We start from the raw sequence: 18,554 nt of genomic DNA on the forward strand, positions 1-18,554 counted from the left end.
AACTAGGGACACAATGTGTTTTAGGTCTTGTAGCTCTTTGCCCTTAACTTGTAAGGGCTTAAAAGAGTTTTGCAGCAGAAGCAACAAACAAGGCTTTGTCAAGGGGTGCATCCATAATTTTAGCCTTTATGTCGTCTGGCAAGGGCTGTAGTCTGAACCAGGAGTACCTCCTGAGAACAGACCCTGAAGCAGCAGCTCTGGCAGAAGCCTCGACTGCATTGTAGCTACACTTAATTGAACGGAGTATGACTTGAACAGACGAGCTCAAAATGGAGGACAACTGAGCTTTAGTAGGAGAATCTAGAAGCTCTAAAATTGGCTTACTGATGTCCGAGAGGAGGACTAGAGAGTACTTTGCCATATGGGTCTGGTAGTTTATGGTCCTAAATGTCAAGGTTGCTGATGTATAGACTTTTTCCCCCAACCTCTCCATAACTTTACTCTCCTTGTCTGAGGGAAGAAGGGAAGTGGAAGGCAACATCTTAGAGGCCTTATCAGCAGATGCAGGAATTGTTGCAGGATCTGCAGAGTTGCATTTAAACAGGAATTTGGAATCCTCTTGCACCTTGTAAAACCTGTCTGGCCTTTTAGGGGCAAGAGGTTGGGAGTCAGGGCACTTAGAAGCTGCTGAAAAGGCATCTAAAAAAGCTGGTAGCACAGGGGGAACTGCAGATGGAGAAGGAGAAACCATCTGCAGAAATTCATACCTTTTTTTTAAATTTCTGACACCTGAGAACAATCCAATTTAAAGAACTCCCTCATTTTAACAATGGTTTCTCAAAAAGTAATATCCTCTCTTGGAGAATCTGTGCCATTTTATTCTTTTTCCAGGGAAGTGTATCCTAAGGGAGATGAAATTCTGGCAGAATATCCCAATGATTCATCCCCAGATGAGTCACCTTCATTAGCTGAAACCTCAACTGAAATTCTCTTTTGTGGAGAAACAGGAGGAAAGGAGGGAGATGGGAGAGAGCGCTCAATAGATTGTCTCAGGGCCATAAAGGCATTAAAGAGCCCTTGAAAAACAGCTTGCCAATCTCCAGACTGTTCCTGTGTAACAGGAGAAGCATGCTTAGTTTTCTGCTTCTTCTTTTGTGGGACGTTCATGAGGTGGAAGGACGAGGGACCAGACGTTGGCCTGTACACTATAATACTGCTTGGGAAATCTTCACAAACAATAATTTGAGGAATGCCAAATAGGCTTTCAGTAACAATGAGTCTGAGTTCCCCCCTACATCTGTAGTAGACTCCTGTGTATCCCCTGAAGACATGTTAGACGGATCCTTCACGGCCTCCACACCGGTACTCATGGAAGATTCACCTAATGACTCCAAAACGGTCTCTGGGCCAACATCGGCCTCAAGAGAGACATCTGGAGTTGGAGGAGCAGCAAGTAAGTCAGGCCTAGATTTCTTGGTCTTAACTGGCTCACCTGAAGGGCTCAACGTACCTTCCATATTGCATGCTAAGTGCTTGAAGTGCTAGTTCTCCAAGTAAAGATTGAGGGAAACTACATAACTGCGCAGGGTCTTGGGGACAAAGGCCTTGCAAATCGAATAGGAGGTATGGCTGTGGTTTGGGCCTAGGCAAAAGAAAAAAGGTCGTGGAATCTGTGTGTGGAAATTGCCTTCCACACTGACACTTGCCCTTCCTAGCTGACATGTAACCTCAACCACAACAGTAACACACAAAATAATAAGAAACAACAACGAGGCACTTATCTGGATCACAATCCGTAACTTTGTTGACGAGCAAATGACAGGAGAAGATGTTCTGACTGGAATACTGAAGAGTTCTGAGGCTTGCTGCATGCAGACGTCTGCTTTCCACTCAATGTCACTTTATGACAGACGTAGAACTATACCCATGTGCAACATCGCATGTACCCTGCAGTAGCTTTAGACTTTTGTATATTGGCCGGGCGTACGATTCACATGGCGGCGGACTCCCTCAAGTTATGAATACTACAACATATGAACAGAAGGACATGTATAGTTACCTAAGAACTTAACAGCTGATGGCTGAATAGATCAACACTGCAAGTATTACCAACTAGTGGGAATATCCAGTCAAGAATACTATACCTCTTGGCCAGTATACTAAAGCTTGGAAGCCTTCCTCTTGTACTGTACATCTGTCTCATGACCCATGCACCACAGTACATGCTAGTGGATAAGGGAAGTTCTTCAGGACTTTCTTGTCCAGAAAGAAAAGATTTAAGGCCAAGAAAAAAGTAGAAAGAATGTGAGACTTCAGGAAAGAGAGGAGAAAGGGCAAGTCAATCTTAGTTAAAGAACAGAAAGTGAAAAGGATGATGAATATACTGCAACAATGATCTATCTGGGCATCTACTGTTATGGTAAGTTCTTGCACAACTGTACTATCTTTTTCATTTGATCACTTCTGCAGTACTGCAGACTAATGAGAAGACTCTCAAAGCTTTTATCTGAAATGGAGGGGGACTGAGTTATAGAGATGGAGACCAGCATAGACTGAAGAACAGCTCAGGAAAAACAGTTCTAGCCCTAGAAAACACATCAGTCTTGTAGTGCTTTGTAAAGGTGTGACTGAAGACCAAATTGGTGCGTCCAGTACAGTTCTCGAGTCCAAATCCTTTAAAAAGGCACCAGATGAAGCAACACTTCAAGCAGAACGAGCTATGACTTGGCCTCGAAGGGCTTTCTCATGAAACTTACAACAAAAAGGTGGAAAGAACAATCCATCTGGAAATGGTCTGTTCGGAAACAGAAAAATAAATTTTTCCCCTAAAACAAAAGCTGAACAGATTTCCTGAAGGACTTTGCTTGGCTTCTGTTTAGATAACACTACCTGTGAATTAACGAGTGAAGGATTCTCTCTCTCCCTTATTTTTTAGGATTACAGAAAGAATGCAAGTAAACAGATGGACTAATTTAAATATACTTCATTAACAACTATGGGACATAAAGGGGAGTAGTCCTAAGAGAAACACTATCACGAATGAAAATCAGAAAAGGAGACGCCATAATAGCTTGCAGCTTTGAGACTATTTTAGCTTAACTCAAAGCCTTTTTTTGGCACCAGGTTGGAAATCTCTTCCATTTGGAAATGTAAAATATCTGCTAGCAGGATTTCTAGCCTCCTGTAACACCTGTAGCACATACTCAACAAAAATGAACCTAAACAGCATTTAAAGCCCATTACACAAACTGTCAAAATTGACAGTTTGCAAGTATAGATGAATGAGAGAGCCCCTTTTATTGTCTAAGCAAGTCCATCCTCCGGAGGTAACTTTGGGTGGTTGCCCTTGCCTAGATGAAACAAGAGAGAGAAAGTGTTGTCTGGGCCAAAAGGGGAGGTTGCCAACAGAAACTTTTGATTGTCCTTCTTGATTTCCAGAAGTACTTTTTGGAACTAGTGGAAATTTGGGGGCATAAAGGAATTTCCCTTTCCAACAGGCCGACAAGGCATCCGTTTTCCATGCTTCTATGCATGGGGCTCTGCAGCAAAACTGAACTGCCTGTTCAGAATAAAGACAAACAGGTCTATATGGGGAGCACCCCACTGATGGCCAACCTTTAGGAAGATGTCTCACACAATCCATCCATCCATGAAGGTCTACCTTAGATCTGCTCAGGTAACCTGCAAGTTGCTTGGAGGAACAGACTGCGATGGATGTCATGTCTCCCAAGCTCTTTTGGCTAACTCGTATAGATGACAGGATTATGTCCCTCTGTTTGCCGATATAACACATTACTGGAGTACTCTTATCAAAACTCGAAAGCTTCCTAGATACCATTGGCAATAAAAAGATTTAACAGCTAGGTTCGAAGCTTTCACATCCTTGACATTTATATGCTCGCACCTTACTCCTTGGACTTTTATTTTCATACAATAGGCTCTCCAAGCCAGCTTGTAAGTATCTGTGCAAAACTCCTGTTAGGGAAAGGGAAACAGAAAGGGCACTCCTGGATAAAGAGATAACTAGCTGATCCACCAAAGCAATTCCTTCTAGACGAAAAGCAAGAGTGGAATTGAGAAGTTTAGAGGGTGGCAATACTGTGCACAAACTTGCACATCATACCACAGTTTGCTTCTAATGGAGTCTGATAAAAGGCATCATCTGTGATGGTAAAGTAATGCACTCCACAGCTCTCTATCTCTCAAGCTAAGATAATTTCTAATGGTAAAACGGACTTGAAGAAAGAAATCAGAAACTGCAAATTGCATCTTAAAAAAAAAACAGATTCTGTAAAAGCAGAAAAGTGTAGGTTTGAATGAGGCAGTCACTTAGATACAAGTAAATGTGGATTTATTTTTTTCTTCAGATAAACAAAGGCTGAGGGTACTTCATCAGGGCTCTGTGACAACAGGACAATCTGAAGGTGAGAGAAGTGAATTGAAACTGGATACCTCCCACTGTGAATTTCAGGAAGCACCTGTGATCCAGACTGATAGGAATGTGCAGACATGCATCTTTTAGATACAGGGTTTTGAAATGTCATGCTCCATTCTAATGAGAGGCAGAGAAGCAAGGTATCATGTCAACACCTTAATTCCAGCAAACCCAAAAACACTGAAAATGTTCTGTAAAAATGATTTTCAGCATATCTAAGAGACACTGCCATACCTCCTAAACCTAAATATACCTACCTCAAGGTCACAAAAGTAGAGAAAAGGGGATTCTCCACTATCGTACAAAGTGCTTTCAGCAAAACATCATCACCCAAACAACATTCTCAGAAACTGCTGTCGAAGAACTGAAAGGCTTCCTAAATACACAGTGGCACAGGAGGGTGCATTCGGCTCACCAAGCTGCGAAAGTAGCAGCCTTCAATTACAGATGAACGGAAGTGTGCCATGGTATGGGGAAGTGAAGTGGCTCCAATGTCAATTTGGATTAAATGCCTTCTGCCAGTAGAGGGATTATAGATTGAGGATGGAAAAAGTCCAAGCTATGAAATACTATGCTGCCATCTGAGGAGGGGTACTGAAGTATACAGCAACACGGGTATGCATTCAGCTCATCAAGCTGCAAAAATAATAGACTTCAATTGTGGATGAATGGAAGTGTGTTACAGCATGGGTAAGATGTTGTGGTCTCCAGGGTGATAGAAGTTGCACGTCCTCAAACCAGTGAAGGGATTACAGAAACAAAATAAACATCCTCATTACAAGGATACCAATGAAGGGTCAAACAAGCTGCACTTGCTGCCTTGAAGACAGCCCTTGTGGATGGCTCTTGCCTCCATGTTGGACACATCCAGTATGTGGAAACAGATTTGAGTCAAACAAGGCAGGCTTCATGACTAGCAACTAGAGAGAGAAAAAAAAACATATGGGGGTGACCTGACTCCAAAGGGGAGCTTGAGCAGATGATTTTCCTGTTCACCTGTATTCCTCCTACAGGGAAGGCGGCCTACGACAGTATAGCAATTCCTTGCTCTCAATATCTAATTCTGATTGGAGGGAGGAAATTCCTTTCCCCTTTCAGGGGGTGAAGTGTCTGATGTAGAAGGTTGACAAATGGAAATCAGCCTCTGCCATGCTGCCACAGATGCTTCCACAAATTATAAATGAAGTGCTAAGATTGCAGTGAAGGGAACCATATTGCCTGAAAATTTAGTATGGGGCATTCCTGACAGAAGAACAGGAAAATACAGTTGTGTAAGTTACACTAACAGGAGATGTTCAAATTATCATTGCTGCAGTAGCCTTATCTACATGGGTTAAATCCTGCCAATAACATCTGTCCAGCTTCCAAAGCTTCAGGGCACCTTCCACATGCCCAGTCAGTTAGTTTGACCTTTGTTTGGGCACAAATCCCTTCAGAGCTTTCATGCCAACAGACAGAGGGAGGTTGAAACCTGACAGGACAATGCTAGGAATAACAAATAAGTACTCACACCCGGGCATAAACCAAGTCATGTGGGACTCCACTCGTGACAGGTCGACAGTCTGACTTGGAATCCGCAACTTTCACTCTGTGGGTCCTGTCTGAGCCAATTTGCAATCTGAGTGATGTAAGGATTGATGCCTAGTTTGGTGAGTTTATCAATGATACTGGAGTGGGTGGAGAATGGTGTCAAAGGCATTGGCCAGTTCGAGGTAGGCTGTAGGTACTGCTTTACCCTCATCCACAGCCTTGGTGACTGCCTCGAAGAAGTCAACCAGGTTCAGCAGGCAGGATCTCCCCTTGACAAAGCCAAACTGTGTGGGGTCAAGAGTTTGGAGATTGCCTTATCTTTATTAAGCAGGTCCATGATGATGCACTCCATACCTTTGAATACCAGACTAGTCAGGCTAATGGGGCGATAGTTCCCAAGGTCTATAGTTGCTCCCCGTTTATGGAGTGGGATGACTGTAGCAGTACACCATTCGTTAGTGACATAGCCAGAGGTAAAGGCTGTGATTGAACAGGGCACACAGATGTGGTGCCAGTTCGTTTTGTAGCTCATGTAGGATGCAGCCAAGGATATTATCAGGTCCATGGATGCTGTACTCTTGGCTTTGGACAATGCAGCTTTTACCTGTGCTGCAGAAATGGTGGGTACCAGGCTTTCTTCTGGTATTGTGATAGGGCCTTTGGGGGGGGGGGGGGTAAAGTTGGCACTGAATATGTCGGCCAGTATGTTGGCTATATCTGTTGGCTCAGTACAGGAGATGCCATTGTGCAATTACTCAGAGCAAATCTGGGTATTGCCTTTGAGGTTTTTCATATAGCTATAGAAGGCTTTGCGGTTGTTTTTGGTGTCAGCTGCAATTCTGCCTTCATAGCTAGAGTTAGAGGATTTGATAAGGGATCTCAGCTTTTTGTTGAGAATGATAAGGGAGGTCTTCCAGTCTTGTGACTTCCTTTTAGTGACACATGTCTGAGTGGAAATCCTTAGAAACAGATCTAGATATAGATCTTTTTTTCCTGTGTACAAAAAGCTCTTTGAACGGAGATGTCTAACTGAGATACCAGGAACACAATCCTGAGTGATGGGGTAAAAAAAAAAAAAAAAAAAAAAAAGACTCGAATGTTCTCTCGGAATCTCAGCTCATGTGGGATCCCCGAGGGATGAGAGAGAAGATCTGGAACAGGATTCAAAGTCCATTGTGAACAACTGGATGAGACTTGAGTAAGGGAAACCAAACCTGTCGAGGCCAGAATGGGGCGATGACGATCACAGTGCTCCCTAGCCTTCGGGCTTTCTGCAGAAACTTTGACATCAGGGAAGAGGAAGATATGCATAAAGAAGACCGGGAGGCCAAGCATGAATCAGAGTGTTTCTGGGGGTTTCCCCTAGTGGGGGGTTCAGAGCAAAAAACTTGCTGCATTTCGCTTTGGAAGGAGACCTGAACAGATTGCAGCAAGGACGACCGCACTCTAGAAAGATCTATTCCACTACTGAAGGGTTCAAAGACCACTTGTAAGGCATCAGGAGAGATTGCTGAGCCTATCCACAAGAATGATGGACTGTCCTGGAATGTACGCTGCCACCAGAAAATGGGCGGTAGAGATCGCCCATTCCCACACTCTCATGGCTTCTCGACACAGGGGATAAGATCTGGTTCCCCCCTTGTTTGTTGATACACCAGACCACTGACATATTGTCCGTCTGAATTGCAATCGTTCCTAGAGGAAGATGAGCATGAAGGGCCTGCAACGCATGGAGAACCACTCATCTCTAGAACACTGATGTGCAGAAAGGTCTCGGAAGGGGACCACGTGCCTTGGAGTGTTCTTCCTGAGCAATGCCCCCCCCCCCCCATCCTAGTAGGGAGGCAGTCCATGGTCACCATGGTCTTGGGAAAGGCAGGCTGGAATGGATGTCCCTTGAGGGGATCTGGAGACTGAATCCACCACAAAAGGGAGTCCTTGAATGCTCTTGAGATTCTCACCAGAAAGGACAAGGGGAGCTCTAACAGGGAAGACTGAACCTCAAGCGTCCACCGCAACACTCTCATATTAAGGCGTGCCATCGGAAGAATATTGATCGTGGCCGCCATAGACCCCAATGCTCTTAAAATTGCCTCGGCTGTCAGTAAATGGGTCTGAAGAATGGTTAAGACGTGTAACCTCAGACTATGTATCCTAACGTAAGGAAAACCCTCGTTTGTAATGTGTCCAACCGTGCCCCGATGAAATCCAAAACCTGAACTGGGAGTAGAGCAGATTTGTTCATGTTGATCGTGATGCCCAACTTGTTGGCTAGTCAAAGGAAGGAGTCCCTGGCCTGACAAAGTAGATGCTCTGAAGAGGCAGTAAAGAGCCAATCGTCCAGGTATGGAAAGACCTGAATACCCTGAAGCCTCAGGTGAGCCGTTACTACTGCCATTACCTTGGTGAACACCTGGGGGGCTGTGGTGAGACCAATGGGAAGGGCTCGAAATTGATAATGATTGGCTTCCAGCCGGAAGCGAAGGAACCTGCAGGAGCGCCTGTCCATTTTGATGGGATAGCACGCATCCTGGAGATCGGTTGAGCACATCCAGTCTCTGGCCTGCAGATAGGGCAGGATAGATTGAATCATGACCATCCGGAATTTTGTCTTAGTTACAGACAGGTTCAATTTGGACAGATCCAAGATTGGTCTGAGGTCCCCTGTCTTTTTCAGCACTAAAAAGAACCTGGAATAAACTCCAGATCCGGACTGGCCCAGGGGGACTGGTTGAATGACTCTCTTCCTTAGCAGTGAATCTAGTTGTACTGCTGCCGCCTCCCGCTGCGTGGGTGGGACATCCGGGAGGTCTTTGTTGGATGGGGGAGGTTCCTGGAATGGAACGGAATATCCTCTGGATATGATGCGCAACACCCATTGTTATGGACTCCTATGCTAAAGGGTGTAGTGACAAGCTACCTCTGAGTGCCTCCAGAGAAGAGCAGTTGGGCAACCCCCTCAGGTCTGCTGCCCAGGTTTATCCGAAAAGGGTTCTCGGGACCCGAAATTCTTAGTACCCCCTCTGCCTCTAGGGCGGCGTCTGTCAAATCCCCCTCTGTCTCTGGGGAAGGCGAGTCCTGAGTGTCCCTGGAAAATGCCAGAGACTTGCAGAAAGTACAGTTGTGTATCTACCATAAATGTAGATGTTCAAGTGTATTCATTGTTGCAGTCATTACACTTGGGTTATCCTGCTGGCAGGTGACCCGTAGTTGGCCCGAGTTCCAAAGTCTTGGTTCGGCATCGGTTGCTGTCACCTCTTCCCTGACGTCAGTGTGCCAGGGGTATAAAAGTTGCAACCGATGCCATTTTCTTCAGTTTTTCTTGCCCCAGATGTCAGGTGCCCCCAGATATGAAGACTGTAAAGATAAAAAATATGCCAAACAACCATGCATATATCAGTAAAAACATTTTCTTCTCCTAAAAGCAAATACACCACATAGGTTGTATAGAGTTGAGAAGTACAGAACAGTCCCAGCAAAGAGGGGGATGGTGGGTGGGTAAACAGGACTGCAACAGTGAATACACTCGAACATCTACATTTATGGTAGGTACACAACTGTACTACGTTCATCGTGTTTCACTGTTGCAGTCATTACACTTGGGTAGAATCCCAATGCTGAGGTAGGGTGGCTGGGTCTAGATTGGATTAGCCGAGGCTAACAAGCCCTGCAGAACTGCAGTGGCAAAGCCTGCTCTGGATTTGGAGTAGAGAGGTAGGTGGTACTGCTTGGTAAAAGTGTGCACTGAGCTCCAGGTTGCAGCTTCTAATATGTCTTTGGTTGGTGGTACTCTGAGGAAAGCTGCTGAAGTGGCTGCTCCTCTGGTAGAATGAGGCCTAATGCCCTTAGGCAAAGATTTGCCATGTTGTGCATAACAGAAGCGGATGCAGTGTCCTATACATTTGGAGACTGTCTGCTTTTTAATAGGTTTTCCTTGTGATCCTGCAGCATATGCTACAAACAGTTGCTCAGTTTTTCTGAAAGCTTTTGTTTTGTCCAAGTAAAATCGTAGCTGCCTGTGTATATCCAAAGAGTGCAGAAGTCTTTCCCCTTTATTCTGCGGATTTGGGTAGAAAGTAGGCAAATGAATATTTTGGTTTAAGGCCACATTGGAGACCACTTTTGGCATGAATGTTGGGTTTGTCCTTAGAGAAACCCTGTCCTGGTGAAAAATGAGGAAAGGTTCCACAGCCATCAATGCCTGTAACTCTGAAACTCTTCTTGCTGAAGTTATTGCTAGGAGCAGAGCAGTTTTCCATGACAAGAATTTTAGATCAGCTATGCTGGCTGGTTCAAAAGGAGGCAGTATTAGTTTTTCTAAAATAAAATTGAGGTCCCAAGTAGGTACTGGTACTCTCCTAGGGGGTCTCGTATTTTTTGCCCCTCTGAGGTACTGTCGTAGTAGAGGATGTGATAAAATAGGAGGATCCGTATTGTAATGAGCTGAAATGGCAGAGGCATGGATTTTAATAGAAGAAAAAGATAGCCCTTTGTCCAACATCTCAGTCAGGCATTGTAAAATCTGAGGCATATTAGGGACCAGTGGGTCGAGCCCTTGTGCCTGGTTCCAAGCACAGAATCTATTCCATTTTTCTGCATAAGATTTCCTAGTGCTGGGTCTCCTGGCTTCCAAAATTACATCCATAACAGCTTTAGAGAGAGGTGCAGTGTTTGAGTGGCTACATAATCTGCCATGCTGCTAGGTTTAAGGTTCTGAGTTGACTGTGCAGAATCTGATTGTTTTGCTGTGTCAGAAGATGAGGGATTTGAGGTAGAGGCCAAGGCGGGCCTTGGGACAAACTCTTTAGGATTGGGTACCAGTGCTGGCGTGGCCAGTCTGGTGCAATCAGGATCATTTTTGGCCTCTCTTGTCTGACTTTTAGAAGCACCTTGGTGAGAAGAGGCATCGGAGGGAAGGCATGGACTGTCAGGTTTTTCCAGTTGAAAGATAGAGCATCCACTTTCCATGCTTGAGAGTGATAAGTCCTTGTGCAAAATTTCTGTAAATGGCAATTGTGAGGGGAGGCAAATAGATCTATGTCTGGGCACCCCCATTCCCTTGTTATCATGTTGAACACTTGTGGATTTAGCTTCCATTCTTGAGGATCCATGAGATTTCTTTTTACTTCGTCTGCCAGAGTATTTTCTGTTCCTGGCAGGAATTGTGCTTGCAGATGTACCTGGTAAGTCAGTGCTGTGTTCCACAAAGTCATGGCTTGTCTGCACAGGGGGTAGGAATGTGTGCCCCCTTGCTTGTTAATGTACCACATAACTGTGGTGTTGTCCGTCTTTATTAATAATTGTCCTGGATGTATTAGGTCCTTGAAGGCTGTCAGGGCATTCTGTACAACTAGCATCTCTTTTTGATTGATGTGAAGATGCATTTGTTCCTTGGGCCACGTGCCCTGCCATATGTGCTCCCCAGGCATAATCTGATGCATCCGTTGTTATTGTCTGCCTGGCTGTGGGTAAGGTGAAAGGCTGTCCCTTGTTGTGGTGACAGGCCTGGGACCACCATTGAAACTCCTGTTGTAGGCAGGGAATCAAGGTTATGATTGTCTCTAGGCTGTGACAATGCAGAGTCCAAACACTTTTTAGATACCATTGTAGTTTCCTCATATGCAGTTTGGCATATGGAATTAGTAGAATGTAAGATGCCATGAAACCCATGGCCTGCAGAATTTTTCTTGCAGGGAGCTGGGTCTTTGTTGCCATCATTTGAAAGTAATGAGTCAGTTGTCTGTTTGTCTGGCATGAGATAAGCCATCTCGGTAGTTGTATTTAAGCTTGCACCCAGGAATATTACCTCTTGAGAGGGCACTAGTTTTGTTTACTGTGTACCCTAGGCAAATTAGTAATCTTTTTACAAACTCCAGGTGCTTTAGAAGAATGTCCTTGCTCTCTGCTTGAATAAGGCAGTCGTCCAAGTAGGGATATATTTGAATTCCTTTTTGTCTGCAAAATGCAATTACTGGTGCCACGCATTTTGTAAAGACCCTGGGCGCAGTAGATAAGCCAAAGGGCAGTGCAGAGAATTGATAATGCATTGAACCTGCTATAAATCTGAGGTATCTCTGCACGATTGTCTGATTGGGACGTGCAGGTATGCCTCCTTGAGATCCAAAGTAACTAGCCAAGCCTCTTTGCCCAACATGGGCAGGAGTTGTTGTAGTGTTAACATTTTGAATTTTGGAACATCCAGGAAAGTATTTAGGATTGACAGGTCCAGTATTGGTCTCCATTATTTGTCCTTTCTGGGTACTAGGAAAAGTCGTGAGTAAAATCCTTGGCCCTGTTCTTCTTGTGGAACATTTTGAATAGCTCCCATATCCATAAGAGCTGCAATCTGTTTTTGTGCCTCTGCCCATTGGTTTTGTGGCAGGTTTGGCATACCTTTTGGTTTTGGGAAGCGTGTGAAAGTGGAACCTGTACCCTTGGGAAACTATATTCAACACCCATTGGTCTTGGGTGATCATGTGCCAATTTTTTGTGAAAAGTGCTAGCTTTCCCGCTAGGGGTGCTGTCAATTGGTAAGAGCTTGGCATTTGCAGAGGGAAGTCATTGTGACTGTTTCCTATAAGGTTGTGATTTGTCTTCTCCTCCTTTGGGGGCTGAAGCACCCCATTGTTTAGGTCTGTAGGAGCCTTGGGGCTGAGATCTGCCTCTTGGGTGTCTGTATCTGCCTCTCTGTGGCCTGTCTGACACTGGAAAGGACCAATTTTTTTGAAGGCCAGTTCCAGCTAAATCTAGGTGGCTAAACCTGTAAGAAATCTTTCACAGTTTGCATTGACTTTGCTTTATCCTCCATTTTCTTTAAAACCTCTTCTGCCTTAACACCAAACAAAGTATCATGATGTAGTGGAGCATCCAATAATTTCATTTTAACATGGTCAGGTAAACTTTGTTCTTTCAACCAGGCATGTCTACGAATAACTGAGCCTGTAACTGCAGCTCTACAAGAAGCCTCTAATGAATCAAAGCCACATTGCAGAGTATGCTTTCCCACTTGTTCAACTGCATGCAATAAATCCTGCATTTCTTTACAGTCAGGACCTTCTATATTTGTAACCATTTTCTGCTTTAACAATGACATGAGATACTGCTGATATTTAAGCATGTGAAACTGGCAATTTAAAGCTCTTACAGCTAAAGAAGCAGAAGTGTAAACTTTTTCCCCCCATCTGTCCAGAGCTCTGGAATCCATATCTGAGGGGACAGGATTTTTGGCAGTGGAAGCTTTAACCCCTTTAGGACCCTGAGAAATAGTTCCTGGGTCTGCAGCGGGGGTTTTGTAAAGAAATTTTTGAGAGTCAGGGACCCTGTAGTACCTGTCTGGCTTTACTGGTGCAGAGGGTAAAGAATCTGGAGACAGACTGGATTCAGAAAAAACATAAACAATATCAAGCACAGGGGGGATAGCCAAGGGCCTGTGCTGAGGCAATAGAAGGAAATCTCTGAGCCTTTTCTTGGATTCTGAGTAATCATGGCTCTCCCAATGGAAATGCTCCCTCATGGTGTGCAAGGTTTCCCCAAGAGTAATCCTCAGTCGGTGAGGCTGAAGGAATGAACTCTTCAGCATCAGAGTCCTCATAGGGAGGGAGAGAATAACCCTGGTCAGAAGAAGAATCAGAAGAAATGGAAACCTGATCAGAGGAATCATAATCAGTGTCTTGCCTAGGCCTTTTGTCAGGAGGGGGATGGGAACCCCTGATTAAAGTAATAAGGTCTTCGGCCATTTTAAGCATCTGTTTCTTAGGCATGGATGACTGTTCTGGAGAATGCTGCACTTGTTTCTTTGTCTTTAATGGTGTTTTTGACTTTGCCTTGCTGCTGTAGTAGTTTTAATTGTAAGCTGTGAAGGTCTGAAAACACCCTCAGAAGCCGGTGCCTGCTCAGCAGCTCCGGACCCATCTGAGGGTATATTTTCCATAGGCCCACTACCTTGAGTTTCCACAGGCCTCGGAGTCTCCACGTGACTGTCTGTTGCGGCCTGTGGCTCTGAGGTAGCGGGTGTCAGGGGCTGCAAAAGCGTCTCACTGAGAACCGGCGACTGGCCCAGAAGAGGCTTCGTCGTCGGTTTTGGACCTCGGATGCCTGTCTTTTTCTTTGTGTTTTTTACACATTCTGGTCGTCGGTTGTTCCGATGGCATTATGTAACTGAATCTTCGTCCAAAATAATGTAAAGCAAAATCAAACCAATGTTTAATAGTGCATTTATTAAATCTAGCACAAAACCGACAACTAGTGATGTTGTGGTCAGGGCCTAGGCAAGGAATGCAGTAAGAGTGAAAGTCCTTATGAGGTATTTGCTGCCCACAAGAAATACAATTATTAACTTTTACTGACATCGGTCTGGAGCAAGAAAAAGTTTCCCCAACGGGGTACTTAGCTTTATTGAAGACTTCGGTTCCGAAATTCAATTTTGAAAATCTTAGGAGTCGGCCGACCGGCACTTGCGAACTACTTATGCTTCAGGCACCGCGCGGCAAGAAAGACTGAAGAAAATGGCGTCTGTTGCAACTTTTATACCCCTGGCACACTAACGTCAGGGAAGAGGCGACAGCAACCGACACCAAACCAAGACTTTGGAACTCGGGCTGACTACGGGTCGCCTGTCAGCAGGATAACCCAAGTTTAACGACTGCAACAGTGAAACACGATGAACAGCCACATCTTCTTTGGGCAGGCTGAAGATCAAATGAAGTAAACTACTTCAGATATACCTGTTGCCAAAGAGGAACATGGAGATTCACACTTAATGGAAGGAAAATGTCTGCCATTGTACGGGGGGGGGGGATGGGTTATGGGATACGGCTCTTAGATGGTCATTTTGACTTTTTGGACGTTCCAATATTAGTTTTCGAACCCCCGTGCCATTTTTTCTTAAATGTATTTATCTACATTTTGCTGAGGCCATTTGTTTTGTTTTTTTTTGCCAAAACTGGATGAAGGGTTACAGAATTCCTTATAAAATTTAGAAAAGGGGAGCTGAAAAAATCTTAGGGATTCCTGCATCAGCTTAACCCTTTCACCACACTTTTTGATCACCTCTGCCACAGGGGGGCAAAAAACAATCTCTATCCAAAGGAGATTTAAAATCATTTTTAACATCTGGGAGGTTCTGCGAATGCAGCCAGGCAAACGTCTTCAAAACAGTACCAGTGACAACAGCCCAGAAAGAAGTATCAGCTGAGTCATACAGAAACTGTCAACATGGAGTACAAAACTGTACAGCAGAAGAAAGTGAATTAAAGCAGAGTTTTCCTCACAAGAAGAAACTGTAGACAAAACATTCCTCATACTTTCACAATTAATCAGAAGAAACATTAACCGATGAGAGCCTGACCATTCAAAATTCTGAAAATCAAAGCTGCAGAAGCATATGCATTTTCCCCATACTTAATAATCTTCCTATCCTTATGAGAAAGAGAGAGAGAGAGAGTAGGACTGGAAACAAATGTTTAGCAGCAATAGGAGTAAGTAAAACTACACCTGCTGGATCAGATTTGGGAAGTGTGTATTAAAACTTTAAAGACTGAGAAAACTTTATACATCCTATGTGCCTTTTTAGAAGCAACAGACTATCAGGAAATTCCAGGCAGTTAAGACGCATTTTCCAAAGCTGACAATTGGAAGAACGGGTGAAGGTTCTAGAAATTCCTTCTGTATTTTCTGAGGGACTGTTTTCTCATTGTTCTCCCACTGACAACTCTGGTACATTCCGGAAATGGTCTCAGAGAAAAACTCCCACAGGGAGAATCAGAAATTGAGCTCTCCTCTGAGTCTGTATCAGGACCCTTGAAGGGAAAATCTGTACTCCTTTGTACTCCAGTCCAGATTCAGAATCTTGAATCTCTTCAGGAAAAATAATCACTCTATCTTTTAATAGAAGCTATTTTAGAAGAAGGATCAATAGCCTGAATTAAACCCAGAGCCAGACCCAGTAAATTACTCCTGCCAAAGGAAATTTAAGGAGGAGAAGATACATGTACTGTCAGACGTCCCTATTTGAGCGGAACTGCCCTGGTCATGCTCTGCCGGATAAAATCCCGGCGAAATAACCTGCACTTTTTTTTTTTTTTTTTTTTTTATTGGCCTGTATGCTGGTATATGAGCAAAAAAATCGCAAAGCAGAGCTACTTGTGTTTAATGTGGAACGCATTAAAGACTTTTTTTTTGGGTCTTCACTTAATATGAAAGACCTTTTTTTTGTCCCTATCTGGCAACCCCGACAGTGCCTCTCCCTTACACACTAACAGCCAAAGAGGACATGGCTAACACCAGTCTACAGTGGCTGTAGGTGCTACACCAGAGGGATCTGGCTGGTATAAAAGATGAGTGGTTGGAGGTAGAGCAAATGGTCACATCAAAGTCACCCACCTGTGGCAGAGCCAAACTGCTAGCCTGTTGCAGTGGCAAAGGCTATTTGCTTAACTTTTTCTTTTTGTGCCTAGATGAAAGACCAACAGTAGAACCAACTGTTTGTTTCATGGTCAAACTGATAATGGAGCTTATTTCCCAAGGAAAACAAGCAGCAAAAGTTGGTAAAAAATTGAAGTCTTTAAAGGTTACTTTTTCACATAAAAAAGAGCGCAAAAAGCACTTTTGAGCCACTTTGTCAGTCTCAAGAGTAAAACAAACACTTTATCCACAGAAAAAAATGTTTTTCAAATACTTTAAACTGACATGAAAACAGCAATGTTGTTTAAAAGTACAACAGTATCTTGTGACAGTCTGTTAAAACACAAACTTGGACTTCAAATAACGTTCCTGAAGAATAAACACAAACTTCGATTTAAAATAATGTTCCTGAAGAATAAAGTGCTACTAAACAAGCAATTTTTAAAATGGAAGACCCCCCCCTCCCAAAGGGAATTTATCTGCCCAGCAAATAGACAGCACAAGTTGACCCCTCAACAGCCTCAGAGGAGAATATTCTTCAGCGGTGAGAAAGCTCTGAAGTCATCTCAGTTCAAGATAACTGAGACTGGGCATGTGGAAGTTACGTTGAAGTTTTGGAAGCTGGCCAACTGTTTTATTCCTGGCAGGATACAACTCAGATAGCTGAGAACGGCAGCAGTGATCAATATAATGAACATCAATTCTTAGCTTTCTGGGGACCGAGAATTTATGGATCTCCTCAGGGAAAAGGGCTTGCAAGTCAGCAACTTGCTCAGACATCAACACAGATTCCAGTGAAGCCTTATAGCACCTAACGTTAAGACTACACTGTCTCCATCCAAAGGAGTCAAATCAGTAGTGGAGTCCTTCCTAGAATCTCACTGGGTTTGGGAGTAGAAAGCTGTTCTTCCCCAGGACTAGCAAAAAAAAGGCCTTAAGGCTTAATGCTCTTTGCCTGTGGTCTCGAACTTGTAACTTATGGGGTTGTGCCACTTTCTTCTTAACTCATCTACTGAATGGCCTACCTGCACTAAGGCTTTTAGTTTAGGAATGCCTTTAAATTCCTGGTCCTACTTGGAAAGGTCTTCTACTGAAAGACATTACAATTTTGAAACTAACAGATGATGTGGTCTTCCTTCAAACAAAACAAAAACTGCGAGTGAAGACCCTGGATAGAATCTGCACTATTTATGAACATTTGTTAGGAGAATCTTTCTGAGGCTCTCATGCGTCTCAGGAAGGCAGACAGTGTTTGTGTCTTTCGGCTTTTTCCCGGTTAGGGGTCGCCACAGCAGAACTCCGGTCCGCTAATCGGGAAGGCAGACAATAACAATCTAATTAATAGTCAAATCCAGAAAAATCAGTCACAATCAAAGCAAACACACCAATATCATATTTACTGCCATTCCAATAAAATCATCAATGCTTTCATCTAAGAAACAGACTTCTTCAGACCATTTATAAGAAAGATATCAAAATGGGTATTTACTATCTGTTGCTCTGAAAAAATGACTGAAAGCTCCCACAAAGAGGTGAACTAACCAAATGCTTCACACTGTAAAATTATCTTAACTTATTGTGTTAGCTTAGCCCTCTACATACAGAAGATCAGTTCAACATTCACTGAAGAAAACTCTAGAGCTTGGTCTGAAAGTCAGATGCCTAGCCTTCTGGCAAATCTCTGGTAAAGAATATTACTAGAGTGGTGAGCCTTATGATTAACTTGGGCATTATGAGAACCAATGTGGTGTTACAAGCATGGGCCAAACATGCCATCCTTTCCAAGGGTTTACTAGATGAAATACATGAGCTCAATTACAATAATTAAATACAGAATTCATTTCAAGCACCATATATTTTAATTACTGTGAAGACAAGCCTTTCATGTCACAGACTCTGCAAAATGGTTCAGTGTTATACTCAATGACACTAATGTAATTCGGTATTTAAACCGTATTTAAATATTAACAAGTTTTATGCACTAGAAGTTAGCTAAACACACATATATCACAAAATATGGGTGGCGCAGTGGTACAGCGGTTAATGTTGTCACCTCACAGCAAGAGGTTCACCGGTTTGATTCTTGGCTGGGGTGCCTTCTGTGTGGAGTTTGCATGTTCTCCCTGCGTTCGCGTGGGTTTCCTCCGGGTACTCCGGTTTCCTCCCACATTCCAAAGACATGCATCTGGAGCATTTCTCCCCGGGCCTCTACTGAAAACAGGCTCTGTGGAACCTAGTCGGACTTTCC

At 43.8% G+C, this 18,554-nt stretch overlaps 1 protein-coding gene across 2 annotated transcripts in view; it reads right to left on the reverse strand.

Annotated features, from left to right (window-relative positions):
• Positions 1–18,554, reverse strand: part of EP300 (E1A binding protein p300) — a 1,713,356-nt gene that overhangs the window by 237,273 nt on the left and 1,457,529 nt on the right. The gene's annotated exons all lie outside the window — the stretch shown is intronic.

This window comes from Protopterus annectens, chromosome 1.part1, assembly GCF_019279795.1.
Source record: "Protopterus annectens isolate FY-2018-M chromosome 1.part1, PAN1.0, whole genome shotgun sequence".
Taxonomy (NCBI): domain Eukaryota; kingdom Metazoa; phylum Chordata; order Ceratodontiformes; family Protopteridae; genus Protopterus; species Protopterus annectens.